The sequence below is a fragment of the Lepisma saccharinum genome, chromosome 7, assembly GCF_977018435.1.
Source record: "Lepisma saccharinum chromosome 7, izLepSacc3.1, whole genome shotgun sequence".
In the NCBI taxonomy this organism is placed as follows: Eukaryota; Metazoa; Arthropoda; class Insecta; order Zygentoma; family Lepismatidae; genus Lepisma; species Lepisma saccharinum.
This window is the reverse complement of record NC_139235.1, coordinates 75,030,589-75,052,130: the sequence shown is the minus strand read 5'-3', so window position 1 is coordinate 75,052,130 and position 21,542 is coordinate 75,030,589.

The window sequence follows — 21,542 nt, the reverse complement described above, 5'->3', positions numbered from 1 at the left end:
CTTTCCTGCCACATCTAGCTAATTGTGACAATGAGTGATGACGTGAAATTTATGAAGAGGCACTCACAAACAGTGCTGCAACCACAGGGGGCAGGGACATTGTTCCCCCCCCCCCAAATGTTGGATGGAAGTCCAATCTAGGGGGGCAAACATTGAAGTAAAGAAACATGACTAGCAGAATCTAAGAATAGTAGAACAAAATGAATACCCAAGATGGAATTAGTTTTCAAGTGTTTCTTGCATTTTTCTTTTAGACGGCTAAGGGCACTTGCAGGGGGCACAGAGGGGCAATTGCCCCCTCGATTTCAAATTTTATACAAATAGAAGTAAATTTCATAAAATTTTCTTAATTGCTTCGCTCGCATGCACTAATAAGATAAGCAACATAGGTGTGTGTTATGATATCTATTTTATAAAGGACAAGTTAAGTCTTAACCCTGACTGTTTCCATGATATAGTTTCCATAGCATCTTATACATTGCTCTCAGAATTCAGAATTTTAAATGGCAGTAAAAATAAATGACATTTGCAACTGCGAAGCTATCAATGGGATTGCATACATTAAGGACAGAAGATGCCATATTTCGATTGCTTGTAACATCGAAAGAAGAATTAGACGAGCAAATAGTGACTAAGAAAAGTTGATTGCCTTCATGTCTTGTACATGCTGTGAAAGTTGCAGGTGCTATCAGGTGGCACGATATGAATATAGGTTCAAGAAAATGACAATACATTGTGCCTGTAGCAGACGTTGTCTGTTTAGAGTACCTCAGGCACAACCTAATTTTTTGACAAATAATTGTCAACTCTTCTGCTATGGAGTGGACTCTCCTAATTTTATTCATATATCTTAAGCCATTCTGTAACTGGCAGAAATCAGTATCAGCATAAAAAAAAACCCTGATATTTGGGGTTTGTATGCTTCTGCTCAAAAAGTTGTAGTGATAAGTGGCCCAGAGACCTCGTGCCGCGGAAATGGGGTAAGGCGAAGGAGGCCACTTATATTGTTCGGTTTCGTACCATAGTCATTAAGGAAGGTATTTTTTCACAATGTAAAGAGGATACAACATTTCCCTCTATAAAACTTGATATGAAATATTAATGATGAAATTGTAATCCAATAAGTCATTGATCAATCAAGGGATTCCTATTTGTTTTTCGAGTGTCAAACACATGTATTTCAACAACACAATATTTTGCAAAATGATTAACGTAACCAGTAAGCAAACATTGTCTGTAGTGATGCAAGAGTTTTTCATTTGAAGCAAATAGAATCTGTGGTGGAGTAAGGGACCCATGTTTTAATGTTTTAGCAAGTAGGACTACAAAAAATTACAATTTTTTACACAATTCATTAAAGTGTAGATAATATGTAACCATCATTATTTAATTAATTTGATTTTTCTTGCATAACACAACACAATGATGGTGTTGGATTTTCGTTAGATTCCTTTGTGCGTAAAAATCTTGCATACTGGAAACTAGAGGGAATCATTATGAAGCTTGATTAATAAAGGGCTCCCTTAATCAGTTCTGCAGAGAGGCCCAAACCTGTTGGTACATATTGATTGTCTATTAATATTATCGAAATGTAAAAATGAAGTAGATACAGTCCGTATTAGCCTATTTATGTTAAACTTTGTTCTTTGGCAATCTGGAAAGGTCATTATCAAAATATTGCTATTTGATGTTGCTCGAAGTTTTTTTGTTCGTTGGAGTTTCAAGATATCATCCCTTTTCTGTTACTTATCTCTTTTGGGGACCCGGCAATTGCCTCTGTGTACCCTGCTATGTCTGCCAATGCAACAGAATATATTAAAAATTTGCCCCCTCTAGGATTTACTTCGTCCCCCATAGAAATAATTCCTGGCTACTGGCCTGGAATGACTAGAAAGTAATTTCGTTCTATTGTTTTCATAAATACTATATTTATGTAGATCTGCACTACTTAATAGTAGTAGTGGTATTAGAAGTAGTATTAGTAATAATTCAGCTAATTATTTATTATAAGTATTATTAATTAATTGTGGTTATTATTATTTAATTAAAATATAATAAAACAATGGTAATGTGAATTTGGAGAAAGTTTTAGAATTAACCCCCCCTTGATGAAAACCTGCGTATGCTACTGGGAGAGGTACCCCCCCCCCCCGCACCGTAATCCTACAAATATATAATTTAAATAGTGTATAGTGGCAACTAATTTTACTTTCTTGTAGCAGTTGTAATATACTGAGAAATTCATCTTGAGGACTTCTACCCCCACTTTTTCATCTTTAAATGGTGGCTACTGATATGGATGAGCCCCTCCCGAAATAAAATCCTGACTACGGGCCTGCTACAGGAGTTTATCCAGGATTTTCCATCGAGGTTTTAAGTTCCCTTTTTTTGCAATGGTGTGAGGGTAAATTTGACGTCGACTCCACCATGGGGGAAAAAAAATCACTATATATTTGATACGTAGTAATTGCCAGATTGCAGTTCCTTGTCTTGTTTTCAGATTCCACCAACAGATGGCAGGAAATGCGCACTTGCGAATGCTTTCCCATGCGATGCAGACCTTAGCCTTGCCCTGCTGTACGTGTGTCAAAGCACGTGGTTTCCCCTTCAGCTGGCGGGGAAGTGAAGAAAACGAGTCACAACAAAGACCAGTCACCGTGAAAGGCATGCGAAATGTTACGCTGCAGGAAGTAGGACGATATGGAAGAATGCGAATCGTGTGATTTTTATCACGTAGACAAGACTGATCCGAGAACTGTCAAATGCCAATTCAGGTTGTTAGGGAAAATGTCAATTGGCTGATGTGACTGCCGTCTTGTTTCTCTTGTTTGTTGTTGCAGTGCGGTGGCGTGTTCAGAAATTTCGTAAAAGTGAGAGGGGAGCAGGGGCGTGGGCCCAACATTGGATAAGAAACCAGTGTGTTGAAAAATTATAGGGTAAAATTTTTTGCCAAAAAATTATTGAACACATTAAACTCGCACATCCTTTCTCTATGGTCCATGGTCGTCCGAAGGGGAACAAGGGCGGCTGCAAGATTTTGTCTCGAGGGCAGAGTGAGATTTTACACCTTCCCCTTCAGTTATACAAATTTATATTGTACCTTTTATTATTATTATTATTATTATCTAATAAATAACCCCTGGCTCTACAGCCCGTAAGGGCATTGACCTATCTCCCGACTGCCAGTCTCCCTCCCACAGCCCTACGTAAAGGTGTGGAGTTAACCGGTAATGGGGTGAAGTCGGGTCAGCACGTCGAACCCCCAGCCATTATAGGAGATTTTTATGACCGGGTTACTCTGCTCACTCGTAGCTCCCCAATTTCCTCACGATGGTGGGTTGCCACCGGTCCTATACACAGGCCGAGAACCCAGGCGAACTCGAACACATACCGTCCCGCAGTCGGAGCCCAAAGCACAGCGCGTTAGACCGCACGGCCACGGAGGAGGACATTATTATATAACAAATCATACAATTGAAAATACTTTACCGTTGTTGGCAAGTTCAGACTTGGAGTCCTCTATTTAAATAGGAACTGGATTCCGCTATGCTTTCTTTCTACAAACATCTGTCGGTTTGTTGACGAACAGTTCTTTGCCTTTTTGTACATGATATTACGATCCGAAAGGTACTGTAAAATAATAATAATAATAATCCAAAATGACAGGGTTAGATCCTGACTTCGATAAAATTATTTTCCGACTTTTTTTTGTGCGACGGGCAGTTGGGAAATTCCAAAGGATCGTATTTAAAAGTGATGAACTCTTGGTATTTTTCACATTAAAAGTGTCTGAAATTTCTTGAAATTAACAGTTTTTATTCCGTGTGACACGAGAAACGCACAAAAGTTTGTAGTATTTATTGATTTATTGAATGAGAAATCGCTTACTCGTTTATACTTTTAAGATAAATTTAACAATTAAATGTATCCGTGCCAATTGAACTTCAATATTTTCTTAAATATTAAATAAATGTAATAAAGATTATTGAGAATAACTTTCATGGTATCGCTCATTTTATGAGACGACAGTTTCAAAAAATACAACAACAATAATTTTATTATATTTTAGGGAGAGACATACACTGGAGCCACTACATAAATTACACGGGCGATTTTAGCTTATTCTTATATTGCATACAGTTTGATGAAAGTCTTTGAAATTTAGCAGGTTTTAATCATGAAGTCCACATCGCACCTCTCGGATAAAAATATCATTTTTGGAATTTTGAATATGCAGAAGAAATCAAAGATCCTCACTGGTTCGTGCATTTTAAACTTAATTTTCCATCTAAGGCAGTTTATTATTTTTACTTTCACTATTCTGCTGGATTATTAACTGAAATTTGTTATAGACTACAAAAATAATAAGTTTTTTACTCATTTGAATGAAGATTAGTTTCCTGGGGACGCTCTCCTGTCTAATACCACTCGCGAGCCATGCCCTACAGACCAAGCATTGGGAAAGTGGGGCTTTTATCACCTCCCACTTTCTCAGCCATTGTACTTCCGCTCACAGTATCTGATGCAACGCGCTAGGTTCGTTGCTTACCAGTTACCACTCTTCTTATTAACGCCGTGCCGCGTCACACAATTCTCCGTACTCCGTGCAAAGTTCCAGAAAGCAGGCATCGTAAACATTACCTAGGAATTGCACAAGACTTCCTCGAGTTTAGTCAGCGCGTTCAACAGCAATGGAACTTGATTCGAGAGAGTTCTTGAGCAAGAAACTTGATGTTCAAGTTTGTTTCAATTCATCCTAAGCGATCGCATCATCTTTCTCCTAATCCCGTTTCGCCTAATGGCTCGTCAGCACATGCCAATCAGATCTCACAACTGTCCGCCATTTTAGGCGAAATGGGGTATCCCGTTTTTCCTGAACCAACTGGAAGGGAAATTTTGACGTTGAAAACACCAAACAATTCCAAACATGTGCCGATCGTCAGGTTTTGCTCCTAAAAAGGAGCTTTGTTACACAATCCAACAGCCGGGGACGTTTGCCGTATTTTCTATAGTAGGCGAAATGGGATTCGGCGAAAGAGATATTCCGTTTGCCTAAAATGGCGGCCAATCATAAATCACCACATTATATTGTGCTGAAAGCAATTAGGCGAAACAGAACTGTAGGCACTAAGCGTTTGTTTCTGGTCCTGTCGAATGGACTAAAGATTTGATTTTTTTTGGAGGGGGTGTAGAGCATAAATAACAAACGTATTTACTTTTACTGCAGGTACATATTTCAGCATATTTATTATATTTTGTAACATGTTACGTGTAATATTTACAACTCTTTTGTGCTCAAAGTAAAGAAAAAATAATACTAATGTTTAAGTATAATTGTATTAGAAGAGGTCGTCGCAGGAACGATGTGTTTTAGTAGGCACCACTGTTTTGAGGGGAAACCCTCTGATTAGGGGGGCAAAAGCCTTGATGAAAGTTCAGTCGGGAAAGAAAAACATAATTTTATCTCACTGTTTAAATTTTATTGCATTGATAGTGTGTGTAGTATGTATATATATATACACAACCCCTCAACCCACACACAATACATACATACATAATCAATTCATCCGCCCCATAACAAACCAACAGCAAAAAACATATAAATTGACTCTGAAATGTGCGCGCTCCTTTTTCTCCAAACAATTATTCATGCATTTAAGAGAAATCCGTTTAGGAGCAGTACTTCTCTCCCTGGCAATTTACAATGCATTACATAAAATATAGTGCGAGCGAAGCGAGCAAGAAAATTTTCAGATCCAAATTTTTGCAAAATGTAAGCAATATTGATTTAATTTGGCGCAAACATTTCCATGGAGCGCCATGGCATTCTCTTTTACAATTTTTTCATTTAGATCGTTCGGCGTCCAGGCCCAACTTCCGCCGACCCCTAGCTATGGCTCTGAACTTGACAAGACTGCAAGAAAAGCAAATGATGCGAGCGAAGCGAGCAAGAAAATTTTAAGAAATGTATTTATATTCGTATAAAATTTGAAGTCGAGGGGACAATTGCAGCTCTGTGCCCCCCCTGCAGGTGTTCTTGGCCGTCTGGAAGAAATAATGCAAGAAAGACGTGAAAACTAATTCCATCTTCAGTATCCTTTGTCCTGCTACTCTGAGATTCTGTTAGTCTTGCTTTCCTTTACTTTCATGTTTGCCCCCTAAAATTGATTGGGGGCCAATGCCCCCTGTGGTTGCGCCACTTCACCCCCTTTCCCCGCAGTTACTTTGAACTTTCATTGGCTTGAAAATACTTCATTTTCTTTAAGAGTATAATATATTTTAATAACGGCAATAAGATTCCTCTATCTTACATATCTATGTGAACATGTAATAATATAGGGGCATGGACGTCTGGAAGGGGGCAAGGATGGCCACATCTCCCCTTAGAAACCGAATATCAACCTAAAAGTACATTTTCACATGTATAATTTCATTTCAGTCATAAAAATTTTCATTAATTATTATAATGGGGATGCAGGAATGCGATAATTTCAAATTCAAGAGGTGTTTTTTGAGGCGGAACACTTATCGGGGTAATATGCCCCATGGAAAAATACCTTGCTTGTCCCTCAGTGGAAAAAAATATTCGGACGTCCATAATTAGGGGGGAATTTGCCACCTTGCCCCCCGTTCGCACGCCTATGCCTGCGGGCGTCCATGTATATATGCAGTAAGTCCACTTTTGCACAGCTAGGCTAATCGGCATTTCATCGGGAATCGAAACTAGGGCCTCTTAAACGCACGTTCAAAAACTTGAGACGGTCAAGTCTCGTCTCGATAACATCTGTAACCATACCTAGTTATGCATGCTAGAATAAAGCATGTTTATAATTTATAAAAAGAAGAAGAAGCGTGAGGCTATTTATCCACATCCCGTGACAGCCCTCTGACCTTCAAGGCTTATTGCTATATCCTGCAAGAGACCAGACGGGGAAAGGACGGCAGTGATTTGAATACGTGAAGAAAAGGTGCGCATTGCTTGGTGACAGTAAGGGGAAAAACGATACTTGCCTTCGCTTGCAACGCAGACTCGTTAAATTACTCTAACATAGGCTAGAAATGTAAAAAGTGTCCCGCAATAAAACAGAAAGAGAGAATAAGAAAGAAATGAAGTAGAGAGAGGAGAAAGAAAATGAAAGAAACGAGAGACATAGTGTGTAGGAAAGTCAAAGGAACGAAATAGATAAATTAAAGCAACGAGAGAGAGAGAGAGAGAAAAATAAATAATGCAAAGTGTGCGAGAGAGAAATTAAGGAAAGAGCTATGTCTTAGTGGTAGCGTCGTCGCATTTATAATCATATATATAGTGGTTCGGATCCCACTGTAAACTGTAGGTCCAGTCCCGATTAGCCTTACTGTCTATAGAGTGAACCTAAAAACACCAACTCAAGAAATTAAGGAAGGAAAGAGGAGAGAGAGAGAGAGAGAGAGTAATGAAGTAGAATTTGAAACAGGAATTTCGTAAAGCCCTTTCTTTAACTGTTGCTTCTTTATTTTACCATCTTTAGGCAAGGCTCGATCTCGACCACAGTAGAAGTACTGTGATCAGCATCATGCTCCGGTTGATTTTACCCACCAATGTAACCCCAACGTACCCATTAATTTACAGGCTGAGTGTGACCTAGAGCTGCTTTATGCAGGGATATTTTCAGAAAAATTCCCACCATTGCCGCTCACCTTATACATAATTGCTCCCCCTGGGAGTTTTTAGGACACCAACTCTTCCTAGTCGAAGCCTATAGCCATTTTTATGTAGTAGTGCCACAGATAAGCACTATTGTACACTTATCTGTGGTAGTACTTATCATTTCCTTTTTCTTTCAGTACTTAGCGTTTCTTTTTTTCCTTTTCATTGAAATTATCTTCCTTTCCTTATGAAGGAGACGCGAATATTTCAAGGTTGTAATACAAATTCCATGATTCACCTCCATGAAAATGTTATCTGAAGTGTGTCTAAAAGTTAACCGTACAAGGTGCAGTCTCAATTGCAGTATTTCCCAAAGATAAAATTGGAAAATGTTCACGTATTTGGACGAAGGCCGTGTTAACTTGCTTTTACATGCTCTAAAATAGTCTGTAATCGGGCGCAGTGTGTTATCTCGTGAACAACAATCAAGTGAAGATTAAATATACTTGCATGGGACAAATTACGCAGTATTTTCCGAATGCTTACGCATGTATTGAATGCAACTTGATTAGTAATAGAAATGTTGCTCAATAATTTGTCATATTTGTTAAGGAAGTTTTTCAATGAGCACAATGCAATAACCAATGCTCAAATTTAGTATCTAGAGTTTTATCTCTCACTATTTTAAGAGGAACATGTTGTCTCTTCAGGGTTTGTTTTGTACAGTCACGTACACTTCTGGGTCAGGCACGTAGCCACGGGGAGAGCTAAGGGGGCTGAAGTCACTCGAAATCCTACAAATATCTAATTTAAATGCTATTTTTATTGTTAATAACAGAAATACACTTATAACCACAGTAAAAACTGCATTACATCGAACAACGTTTAGTGTATAATAGAGCAACCAATTTATATTTTATATTTTACAGCTTCCAAAACTTATAGTTTTCTTTGTGAGAGGTCACGGAATATAAACTTGAGTAAAATTTACCACTAACTGTTAAAGCCTTTTTTTTTAAGTTTGTGTAAAGTTAATAACAAAATACAATAACTATGATTTTCAGTACACTAACCGTACAAAATATAAGAAAAATAATGGACAACAATTGTGTTTGATATTCACTGATACGGTGGATCAAGTAGCAAAATCTCTCCATTTATGTAATAATAACAATAAATTTGGATTGAAATTGGTATATTTTATTAACTTATAATAGTTATTATTGTAAAATAACAACAATTATTATTGTCATTATTATATACACAAATCTAGTTTTATCTATGGCCTGTTCTGGGTTGTAATGATCCCATTGAAAGTCAATAGAATTGTTACAACCTAGAAGTGTCCGTGACAGTACTTTGAATATTTATGCCACTAGGTTAACCACTACGATGAGCGTGGTGATAGTAATTATGTTGCTTCGACACCGGGTGTCCTGGGTTTGAATACCAGTCTGGGTGTTCTTTGTGAGAGTTCCTTCATTAATAGCATCATTCATCTTCGCGATTTACCAATAGGGGCAGAAAAGCGGAGTAAAATAAACATGAAATATCATGAAGTAGATGCCAGTACCTTCCCATGCAGTGCATAACAGAGAAAGAGGGGAACCGAACATGAGAGAAACGTATTGGATACTGTAAGGTCGGCTTTAGACGAAAGCATTTCCATTACCATTTTTGCTAGCATAAATGCTTCCAAAAATCTTATAGCAGATAGTACTTTACACGGGCTGTGTCCGAAAGGTACACCCAACGGCGAAAGAAACATTAGGCGAATTGTCGACCAGCAAAGAACAATGACTGCTTCGAACCAACATAATTTCATTCCTTAAAACAACGCAGGATGTAAAATAAAAAAAGTAATGAAAATAGTGGTGGACAATTTGCCTACCATTATCTTTGCCGTTGACTGTACAAAGTGCAGACTTGAAGTATGGTCTTGACGGAAGTGACGTCACCTAGTGTAGTTCGAAAGCGCCAAGTTCACGAGGAATCGAGAACACAGGGCAGGACATACATCGTTGCAGGCTTGGTCACGTGACAAGTGGACTTGTTGTTCATTCGTTTGAAATCGTGGAGGTAGAAAGCCAGGAAGTTGTTGGTTGCTGTTCTTCTAATGTGTGGAAATGTATGTGTAAGAACATTTGCAAATGCTATGTGATTTCTGTGATGAAAAACACGTGTTTAAAACGTGGAAAACCAACGTGTCCTCGTTTATATCTACTAACCGTATTTGGCGCTGCAGTCGAAGTGCAGAAAGATTTTCACTTCCAGTCCACGACTTCAAGACCGCACTGCGAGACCATTTTCGAAGTATGCTCGCTTCAAGTACGGTCATGTCTACGGACACGTCTACGGAAGCATTTCGGTAAGCTTTTGCGATTACAGTGTATAACATACACATCGCGAAAGACACGTGGATTGATTGATTGGTTGATTTGGTGTTTTAAGTCCACTTAATGCACAGGAAGGCTAATTGGGACTGGACCTACTGTTCAAAGTGGGATCCGAACCACTATGTGCCTCCATCGGGTATCGAACCCGGGACCCCTTGATTACAAGGCGACGACGCTACCACTACGCCATCGGGGAGGCCCAAAAGACACGTCGAGTTCACGGTGTTTACAATCGAGACAACTAAAATATTCTTCCATACGTGTATATTAAACGTTGTAAAGTATATATTTAAGCAGTGCCATTGTTTTTTTACCTAGTAACGTTTTACACGAAACGTTATTCCTCTCGGTTAAATAGTTATCGGCTTTTAAAAATGTGAAGTGATACATATTGTTTACATCTCGCTTGGCCGCCATTACATCTGCACTAGAGGGCGCTTCTGATTGGTTATGCTACGGAAATACAGCCGGTTCTATCCTTGAGATTTTTTTTTTTGTAAGGGTGATGTGTTCCCTAAATATATAGAAATTCATATTGTGAAGAAACTAATTGAATTAAGGTGCTTTTAAGGCATATTTTGGCATATTTTGGCATATTTGGCCATTTCTACGCGATAAAGCATATTTTGATGGATTTTCGGTCATATTCAGCATATTTTCGCTTTTTCAAGAAATATACAGTCATTTTCCAAGTGGATTCGTTCTTACTCCCATGTTCACTCGAGAGTTTTTTTTTTTTTTTGGACCAGCAAAATCTTCTTAATTTTTAATTGAATATTTACAGAAAGTATTCATTGTGCATTCCAACTAATCAGGGCCCATAAAGTGAACTAAAAATAGTATGTAAATGAAAATATTTCGGCATAAGTTAGATATTGATGTTTGAAACAGTCTAGTTATAAGGGAATATTTTTCAAATTATAGTGCATATTTTGAAAAAATTTAGGTGATAGCATATTTTATTTTGCATATTTTGGTGATTTTTAGGTCATAAAAATCTTAGCCCTAGCCATGACATATGCTTGGCATCTGAAATGCCATAAGATTTTTCACTTTACACGGTAGCTTTTTGGTGATGGCATAAACGCTGAGGAAAATGCTTTTGTCTAAAGCGGGCATCATTGTGAGTATGCCAAGTGCAAATGGTCGCAGAGAGCGTTATAAAAGAGCGAAGTAATCTGATACAGCATCGTAAGTCATTTCTGGGAAGGAAATGTAGCTCGAAGGTGGTCTTGAGACTTCACGCTTCGTGGTTTTCTCACAAGCATCATTTGCGGTTTCGATTCCAGAGCTACTCTCCACCCCCCACCCCCTCCCCGCGCTAACTGCAGGCAAAAGACAAAGGAGGCGACCGTAAATTGTTTTTTTTATAACATGATGGTACCTGTATAATAAAAGCTCGTGTGTGCGTGTGTCTTATTGTCTCAGTGGTGTCTCCCTCTATTTCTATTTCTCTTGCCCTGTGTTTCTCTCTTGCTTCTCCCTTTATCTTCCACTCACTGCTTCTCTATTTTCGTTTCTCCATTTCTTTTACGCTCTCTCCTTTTCTCTCGTTCTTCTGTCTCTTTCTCTCTCGTTTTTCTTTCTCCTTTTTCTCTCGTTGTTCCATTTTCTTCTCTCTTTTCTCTCCTGTTTCTCCATTTCTTTTACACTCTTCTTTTCTCTTGTTTCTCCTTTCTCTTCTCTCTCTCTCTCTTTTCTTAATTTCTTTTACGTTCTCTCCATTAGTTTTACACTCTCTTCTTTTCTGTTTTTATTATCTTCTGTCTTTCTCTTTTCATTTATTTTACGCTCTCATCTTTTGTTTTTCCTTTCTCTTCTCTTTTATCTTTTCTCCATTTTTTCTTGGAGGCACATTAAAACACCAATTCAATCAATCAGTTTTCTTCATTTTTTTACGCCCTCTCCTTTTCTCTTGTTTTTACTTTCTCTTCTCACGTTTATTTCTCGTCTGTTATGGCTGCTGGGAAGGGGGTGAGTAGCCAAGTATTGAATACCTGTCCACTCCTCTGCCATCATCAGGGCGCCGGGGGGTACAAAACTGCGCTACGCCACTGACAGGAGCTAACCTCCATGGCGGAGTGGTTAGCATAGCGCGCTATGGTGCCGGGAGTCCCGGGTTCGAATCCCGGTCTGGGCATGGATGTTTGTGAGTGTCCATTCATCAATTTCATCATATCATCACTTATCCCCATCTTCGCAAATTAGCCAAAACGCACAAAAAAACGAAGTAAAATGAAGTCAATCAATCAGTTTCAACATATCATCAGTCATCATCTTCGCGATTAGCCAAAATTGGCAGAAAAGCGAAGTAAAATAAATCAAACCAAAGCAACAGTCTGGATCCAGTGATTCATTCATACGCACGCCCCAACACCCGCCTAAAATGTTCGCAAAGACCCAGTTTATGCTAATTTGAGTTATAAATTTACCCTTACGTTCCACTTCCCCACCCTTCGATGGAGAATTCTGGATAAACTCTTGTCTGGGTGCATCTGCGTCCACCAGTTACGTCTCCACAAAGAGGGGATGCATCATCAGCCAAAGCACAGGCAAAAACGGAGGATGTAATCTGTGCCCGATTACAGTGTAATCCTGTGAAGTTCCAGAGCGTGGCGTTTGAGACTGCACAGAAGCAGTCTGCCAATTTGATGGGACATGCTTGGCGAAGGTCGTTCCTCTGGGTCTACGACCGTTTTATCCTGTTAGCTTCTGCAACGGGCAAGGGAAACATTACGTGTGATAAAAAGTTTGGCGAGTCAGACCTTACGTTATTATCCCGTGATCGTAGACATCGTTAAGATTTTAATTATCAAGGTAGCATGATTTGGAGTGGCTCAACATGGCTGTAAAATATGATTTTTTACAAGGAAGGTTCAGCAGTTTGGTATTTTGACTTTGGCACTGGATGAAAGTGGTGTGATTGTTACCCATTCTCCATTCTTTATCTGACAATTACGCTCAGCTTCTTTGTAGCGGAAGGGCTGAAAGAGGCATATGTTTTTAAGTACCAATATCATGATATTTTGTAGTATTATTTTTGTTTCTTACATTTTAATATCGGTTGTATAATACACGCACTTACTTGCTTATATTTCACCATCTATTGGTGTCTTCCGTGAAATGTGATCCTCAATAACAGAATGGAAAAGTATATTTTTCATCTTTCTCCTACACCCCCCCCCCCCCCCCCCTCTGTGTGTGTCTTTTATCGCACACGGTCTGGCGACCTTCGTGGCAGAGTGAACAGCTACGACGCCGAGGATCCTGCGCATGGTCATCCGGCAAGCCCCCCCCCCCGAAGTGTATGTCCACCTAAAAAGTATATATTTCACACATAATTTCATTTCACAGGGTGGCTACTCACCGGGAATTCCTTGAATTCCGGGATTTATGCGTGAAACATTAGCTCCGGGAATTATACGTGAATTCTGCGTGAATTTTTTTCCGTTGACTTGAAAAATTGCAGCTTTTATTAATAATAATCATTGAATCCATACGTATTTGTAAATGTCCTGTGACATGTTTTCACAGTATAGCTTTTGTTTTTATCGAGGAAGGAAGACAATAAAGCTGCAGTGAAAGACAAACAGAATTCTCTCAATTCTGACGAAAGTATTTTAATTTTCCTAAATATTGTTTTGTGTAATCATAAGCATTTTCCTAATATGCTTATGATTACACACGGTAATAATCAAGGTTTAAATAGAGGAAACATTTGCCTGTACGCTTGAATTTTTAGCAATGATTTTTTGGAAACTTCTCCTTGAAAACCGGGAATTATACTTGAATTTTTATAATGGTCTTGAAGTAGCCACCTTGTTTCAGTCATAGTAATTCATGTTAATTATTATATGGATGTTGAAGGAACATAATAATTTCAGACTGAAGCAGTGTTTTTTGAGGGGTATCATTTAGTATGGGGGGAAAATATGCCTCCTTTGCCCCCCTTGAAAAATTACTTTCTTGCCCCTCCCTCGAAAAAATCTTGCGGATGTCCATGGTCCTGCGTATGAATCTGGGCGTGGGCGTTCCTTATGAGTGGTCCCTTCATCAATTTAATGATATCATCACTCATCCTCATCTCCGCGAATAGCCAAAAGTGGCATAAAAGTGACTAGATAGCAAAAATTGAAAAATCAGATATTACTGTTTATGTCTGTTTTATATCTATCTCTATCTATCTCTATCTCTCTCTCTCTCTCTCTCTCTCTCTCTCTCTCTCTCTCTCTCTCTCTCTCTCTCTCTCTCTCTCTGTCTGCCACTTACTGCCACCCTCTCTAAATAAATATTGCCTGAACAATAAAATATTTTGCCGGATTTCTCCGAGACGACATTTCTGTCGTAGCTGTAAACGCTATGAGCAAGGACGTATTTAGGGGGTCCAGGGGGTCCGGAACCCCCCCCCCCCGAAAGATTTATGAAGTACTAAAATTAAATAATGAAAAATATACTCGTTTAGCATTTGTTGTATAATTTCCTCCTTAACTTATTGGAAGACAAGGATTATATTGGGATCATACGGCTTTGAGGAACAGAAAGGACTTATTTAAGAGGGGTCCAGGGGTCCTGACCCCCTAAAGACTTACCAAGTACTAAAATTAAGTAATGAAAATATTAGCATTTGTTGCATAATGGATGGTTATTAATTTCCTCTGAACCTTTTTAATCAGAAACTTACTTTTCTCCAACTACAAGTGACATCATTTTTGTTATTCGATAAATATTCAATTAATCATCTACTTGACATTAATTTCATTGCCAGAGCACTTGTTTTTTTTGTAAATTATTCCGATCTTAACTAAAGGTAAGCTACTTAATGAATATGCGCTGTTATATCTCTATTTTTATAGATACAGTCTTTTTACCTAATCGTGTAATAATAAAAATATAATATTAATGTATGTATTTGTAATTAGTATTAATTTGATTTAATATAATGAATTTAATTTAAAATTATTATTATTATTCCTGAGACATTTGGTTCGGACCCCCCCCCCCCCCCGAAACATATTTATAGATACGTGTCTGGTTATGAGATAGTAACTTCCAACCTTTTTATGTCACATAGAGGAGTATCTATAAAAGGAATAAATGTTTTGCTCATATCTCGTAATGGAAATTAAAATGTAGGTCAGTCAATGCGAGCAACAGAACCTTGCACGTTCATATCGAATGCTTCTCAAAATTTTTAACGTTTTGCTTCATGCTTCCCCGCATTTTATTAGGTCGGACAAGTTCTGTAGTCGAGGCAATAATATGCATCGCCTTGAGAAGTTGTAAAACAAAACCATGGTGAAAGAAACTTGTTTTTCACGATATTGTGGCAAGATTTCTCAAAGCACACTGTGAATAAGTTGAGACTGTGTGTCAGGCAGGACGATCCTAACTTTGAATCAAACGTGTAACACTGATGCAAAAAACAGAAGTAAATACTGGCTGGCAACTCCATAGCAGGCGAGGCTTGCGTGATACCCCAGCACATTTTCAAGGTTTTTGCTGTTAGGTGTGACCTTCGCGTAAAAAGAAACATCTTTTTTGTCTTAATTTTTGTCCAGAATGTAAGTACCTTGCAGTGATTCTTGCTCTTCTCTTTACTGCGTAACAAAAATTCTCGCTTCCAACAGGAAATTTGTTCGAGAGGAGGGCAAAAAAGAACGGACACAATTGTAGACTAGTTTCCATGAAAGGTTCAAGGTACTCCAGTTTTCTCTTTCCTTCTGTGCAAAGTCTGCCAAATGTACGCCTATTTATAACAGCCATCGGGTAATAGAAATGTTCTGGTAGGCTCAAAGGTGAGGGTCTGTTTCAGTATGGTTGCTACGTTTCTCTCTCTCGTTTTTCCTTTGTCTATGTCTAATGTCTATTTCAGTCTATTTCTTCCTATTTTTTATCTTTTATCTCCATCTTCTTCCTCTCTCTTTCTATTTCTGTTCAACTCTTCCTTCCTGCTTCTTTATCTTTTTCCACCCCTTCCTCTCTTTCTCCCTCTCTATCTATTTCCATTAACTCTTCCTTCTTAATTTTTCTTTACTTCTGTTTCTTTCAACTCTTTCTTCTTCATCTTTGCCCTTCCTTCTCTCTCCATCTTTCTCTCTCTCTTTCTCTATTTATATTAATCTCTTTCTTTCTGCTTCTTTTTCTCCTTTCTTCTCTCTCTCTCTCTCTCTGTCTGTTTCTGTCCCACTCTTTCTATTCTCTTTATTCCTCCCAACATTTTTTCTTTATCCACCCTCTCTCTCTATCTTCCTCTGTGTCGCTTTCTTCCTTTCCTTCTCCTCTGTTTTTGTTTTTCTTTCTTTGTTCTATTATTTATTTGTTTTTCCTTTTATTCCTTGTTTTTTCCTGTTTCTTTCGTTGATCCACCGTTTCACTATCTCATCTTATTCCCCTCTTCCTTTATATCTTTTCCTCTTTCTTTGTTCCATTGTTTCTGTTTTTCTTGTTCCTCTTTCCCCCTCTTCCTTCTTTCTTTTCTTTGTTCCATTGTTCCCCCATCTTATTTCCTATTCTTTCCCCCTCTTTCATCCACTGTCTATATTCTCTATCATTCTTTTCTTCCCATTCTCTTCCTTTCTACACCCCTACCCGCAAACCTAACAACCCCCTCAAAATTTTTCATAAAAGCCAAATTGATGGTCATTTCGGCTCTACGTTTATAATTATACTCCCCTAAATACGAACTAGTGCACAAAAATTACGCCTCCGTTTTCTTCGCAGCATCAAAACAGTTTCTTCAAAACAGGAGCATCACGTGCTAAACACAAATATCAACAACGAAGTTTGTTGACTCGCTTGGCTCAACTTCTGATCTGGAAGGTAAACGTGTCTCTCGCAGGAGGTTAAATATAACACAATGGCCTGTGATATTGACCTTCTCACTCCAGCCGATAGATGGTGCTGATGGCTCCAAGGTTCGCGTGGGAATGACAACTTGCTCCCGTTTGCGCTGTGGGAACCCAGATCATATAATCGTGAAGTTCAGAGTCATTCATGATGAAACAACAAAGCTCAGATATCGACTTTCGTAGTTGGCAAGTTCACAGAAATGTTATTTGAGTTTCAGGGACGCAGGTTAATAATAATATAACACATTCTACAAACGTCAGAATGTTGTTTTTTTTTTGTAAAAAAGTTGGGGAAAGTAACATTATGCACAGACCAACCGTGATAAGCAGGGATTTATGCAGAATTTTCCATCTGTGGGTATAAGTTCGTAACGTGGGTCCGTGTCCACTCCTCTAGCATCATCAATAGTACACACGTTGTAGGATTATTAATCATTTCTTTATCGGAAGAGCAGCGGCGGCGCCAGGCTTAATCATCTGGGGGTGCGGAAAGAAATTTAAGGGGTGCGATGCTGAAAATAAAGAAAACATGAAACACACATGCAACCTTTCAAAACTGGGGAAGGGAGGCAAGGACAGTTTACTTGCCCTTGGTAGATAAGGTTTAGCATATTGCGGGGGCAAAAATAGCAAAAAGCGGGGAGCAACTACAACCCTAATCGCCGCCTCTGATTAACATAAATTACTGACTGAAATGAAATTATATGTGTGAAGTATATAACTTTAGATTGACATCCATTTTCCAGGGAGACTGTGGCCCCTTGCCTTTCCCCTGGACGTCCATGATTATATGTATTAAGTCATACTCCAAGAAAGTGGTCATACAGTGCAAACATTCAGATACAGATTATAGTCTTTTTGAACTATGTAGTGAAATACAAAATGAAATTACCCTTGTCTTTAAAAACAATTTTTGAACCTTTTCAATGTAACCAATGGAGGTACTACAAAATACATAGTACCTTCCGTCTGCTACTTCAGGACAAAACGCGACGTGCACTGCCGCACTATCCCCAACAACGAACTGTAAAATTTCTTCGTGAACATTGGGCATCTTCCTATTTTTTTTTTTTTTTTTTTAAAAAAAAAGCCTGAAATGGTACGTTTACTAGACATGTTACGTGGAACAAATACATAGAACGTGTTAACAAGACAACTACCCTTCACGTTACAACTCGCATTAACTGCAATTTCCCGATACCTTACCTTTGAAAGCAACTGAAATTTTTGGTTCAGTGCGAGGAAGAACAAGCAAGAGGAAAATAAACAACTCCATTAAGCTATAGGCAATTATCGAAAACCAAACAGACCACTTGAAGAAACAAACGAAGAAATATTCATAACAACAATGCTGACGAAATTAAAAACGGCCGCTGCTCTTTATAGAGGTTGCCGCCAGTACAGGAAAGTATGTGTATCGGCATCTCTTTCAGTGCTTGACTGTTGCAATAATAACGGTCTTACTTCAGTACTTAACATTCAGCGCTCAATATGACGACATGACATAATATGACACTCTAAGGGTTAGTTTTTTTAGTTGAACGTAGGGGGTGCTGAAGAAAATTAAGGGGTGCGCAAGCACTCCCTCGCGCCCTCCTGGGTAAAAGCCACAGAAAATTGCGCTACAGCACTACTAAGGCGCCAAAATATCTAGCCATTCGCTCATAGACATGCGCCTGGGAACCTCCTAATGTGTCCTCAAAAAATAAAACAAATGTAGAAACTACCATTAAAATAATAACTATAGGGTGACCAGATATTTGTTGACCAAAAAGAGTATATAGCCTATAGGTTGAAGGCGCGCATTAGTGTTGCTCACGGGACGGGACATGTCCCGTCTCGTCTCGTGTCTCGTCTCGAAAACGAGACGAGACACGAGACGGGACGAGACGGAATGCCTGTCTCGTCTCGAAAACGAGACGAGACACGGGACGGGACGGGACGGCTTTTGAAAAGTCTCGTCTCGTCTCGAATGTCTCGAAAAAATAAAAGCAAAATATTTAATCAGTTGCAAATACTTGTTTGCTTGGAATAAAGTATTTAAATTAGAAACGTTAATAAGCGTGTATTAAGTCGAAAGAAAACTATTCTAGAGAGAGTAATGAATGAATTGAATACCTAAACTTATTTTCAATACTCTTTCGAAACAACAATACTACACATTTTTTAAAAAAAAATTATTCCACATTAATAATTTTATTATGTTACGATAGCACTACAGATACTAAAAGAATTGTGAATAACATCAAGTAAAAGGGAGAAGAGAAGGTGGAAGGAGGGGCCAAAATATCGTGGAGTATCTGAGTCCGAGATTTATCTTTTAAACATAGTCTCAGCTCTATAAGTTGGAAAGATAAACGGACCGAGGGATAGGGTGTATTATTATTATTTAATTTTTACATCAAAGGTTGTACAAAAGTGAATGTTTTTAGGAAGTAGGAAAAACATTGTATAAGTATTTATTGCTCCTCTCGTGTGCGAGCCATAGGCTGTGCGCACTACATCTATTCTTATTACATAACTATGATTCCCTACAGACTGCACTATCCGTTACATTCCGTATAGATGTTAACATAGCAGTTCTGGTAAATTAACACTTATTCCTCTTCCTTATCCCGTCTCTTTACAGCACTTCTTTTCCCCTTAATTGTTTGTAAATACACTTTTTCCAATAGTTCCATGCTCCTTTGCACTACAATTGATTCGAACACTCTCTCCAAGCTCATGTTGTGTAGCTTCTCCTCCTGCAGAACGCGCGTGTCCTGACATAAGAATAAATGTTCTGGCCTATCATTACCATTGCGTAATACGCATTTATATCTCCCTTCCTCGTTTTTTACTGCCTTGTGTCTCCATCCCCCAGCCTCATCCATGTCAACCACCTTCTTGATGTACGCTACTTGTCCCCATTCCCGGAACTCCCCTTCTTTGGAGTTCGAGCGATCTCTTAGTTTCACATTCCGCTATTATTTCCTGCCTATCGATATCCTCTAATCTTTGTTTCACTAATTGCAATGTCCCCTGGTCGACGTGGCCCCCCTCCAATATCCATCCCAGTCCAATTTCGTATAGTTTGCCTCTGATCTCTTTCGCCCATGTTCCCATTTCCTCCCCTTGTACCCGTTGCATCAGCGCTTGCCATTTTACCGAGTTCTCCCTTCTCGATATTTTGTCGCCCAGTATTTAACCCTTCTCAACATATCCCACGTATGCTCCCTGACCAGTCCAAGTTCCCGTAGTACGCCGCAGTTTGCAGTGCCCATGCTGATATGCAAAGCCCTCTTGTAAAATGTTCATTGGTTTCTGTTTAATACATGGCCCCCCTTTGCTCCCCATATCTCCCTCCCGTACCCTATTGACCCTATTAATAATGTATGATACATTTTCCCACAAAATGTATATCGTCCCTGCCATAAAGAGAACTAGTCCCAAGTATGTTATTATTTTTACCCTTTCTAATTCTTGCCCTCTGAAAGTCCACCTTTCGTCTTTTCCATATACATATCCGTTTTTGAACACCATAATTTTTGTTTTTGTGAGATTTACTTGCAGTTTGGATTCTCTGCTGTACGTATTTTTCCAACCCGTCCAGAACCCTTTGTAGGCCGGCATTTGTCTCTGAGATCAGAACCATATCATCTGCGAACAGGAGCACCGGTACCCTTGTCGTCCCCACCTTGTGGGTGTCTGCTTGTTCACTCTCTATATACGCCACTATATAATATATGTATAGAGTGAAGAGCAGGGGTGACAGAACACATCCTTGCTTTACCTCCGCTTCCGATTTTCGTTTCTCTGTCACGGTATCCACTTGACACCGTACACAGAATTCTACCTTCGAGTATTGTAGGAAACATGGCAGTACAAATTGATGAGGAGTTGTTGGGAAAGTTATTAGGGAGTCCAAGATATTAGCAAGACTAAGAGAAGGAGATCATTAGGGACAAATAATCTTGCATTATCCCACTCCGAGCAGCTGAGAGCTAAAGAGGAGGAGAAAATACGGGAAATTTGGAAAGAACTAATTTGGTGATTTTAGTGTTTACAGGGAACCATGACAAGATTTTGACACATGATTATTTGCACGGGTTGCGAAATTATTAGAATGTTATGGAAATTTCGGAAATGTCTTTGTTGAGAAAATTCTTGTTGTTTCCCTCAGGCATTCCACAGGTGGTTGGATTCGATTATTTTACGTCCGTTTAAATATTATTTCCAATGCTTTTATTTTTATTTAAGGAGAATACTATTCCTTGGATTGTAATAACGAAATACTGAGGCTGAAATACAATAGAATAGATTTCAAGTGAAGGAAGATAACTAAGTTCTGTATAATTGTCGTAGGAGGAAACTTTGTTCTATGAGGGGACTCCCCGATGGTACAGTGATATCGTCGTCGCCTTGTAATCAAGGGTTCCCGCGGATATGATACCCGGTGAAGGCACATTGTGATTTGGATCCCACTTTAAACTGTGGGCCCAGTCAAGATTAGCCTTTCTGTAAATGAGATGAACGAATGTTGTATCTGTTCTTTTTATTCTGTGAAGTTTTTGAGCAAAATACATGTACATCTACTGCCGTTTTCCATTTATCTCAGCTTTTCCTAGCAGCTGAAAAGAATCCTAAGTGTCCTAAGTATTATTGTTCCTGCAAAACTTCCTGTTTGGTAAC